We start from the raw sequence: 496 nt of genomic DNA, 5'->3' as shown, positions 1-496 counted from the left end.
AGAACTGTCCCCTGAGAGGCCACCCATGGGCCATCACCCAGCCTGTGCAGGGTGGAGAACACAGGCCATCAGCACATAATGGACAAGCATCCATAGGCTCTGCAGCAGTGACACCAGGTGACAGTAAGGGACAGGTATAATGATGCAGATGGAGCAGCTTTCCAGTTCCTTCTATGGCTCCATTTACAAGCAGAATTAATGGAACATCTTGGGACTAAGTTATCCCTGTCCTCCCTTTTGGAGGACACCCTCAGGAGGCAGGTTACACAAGGGCACGTGCACGTGCAATAAATTGAGCGGAAGCTTGGAAGTGCTCTTACCACAGTTACACCTGAAGTGGTTAAAGCAGGTCATACAAGTCACACTGGTTTTTCTCCAACCAAATTCTACATTATGTTCTAACAGGATCTCAGAATGAATCATTTAAAAATCAAAATTAGAAAAAACAAAAAAGCAAAAAACACAGAAGTTAAATACTCTTTATAGCTTTCTGCTG

The sequence above is a fragment of the Ailuropoda melanoleuca genome, chromosome 5, assembly GCF_002007445.2.
Source record: "Ailuropoda melanoleuca isolate Jingjing chromosome 5, ASM200744v2, whole genome shotgun sequence".
Lineage (NCBI taxonomy): Eukaryota > Metazoa > Chordata > Mammalia > Carnivora > Ursidae > Ailuropoda > Ailuropoda melanoleuca.
The sequence above is the reverse complement of the archived record's forward strand: the minus strand, read 5'-3'. Positions refer to the sequence as shown.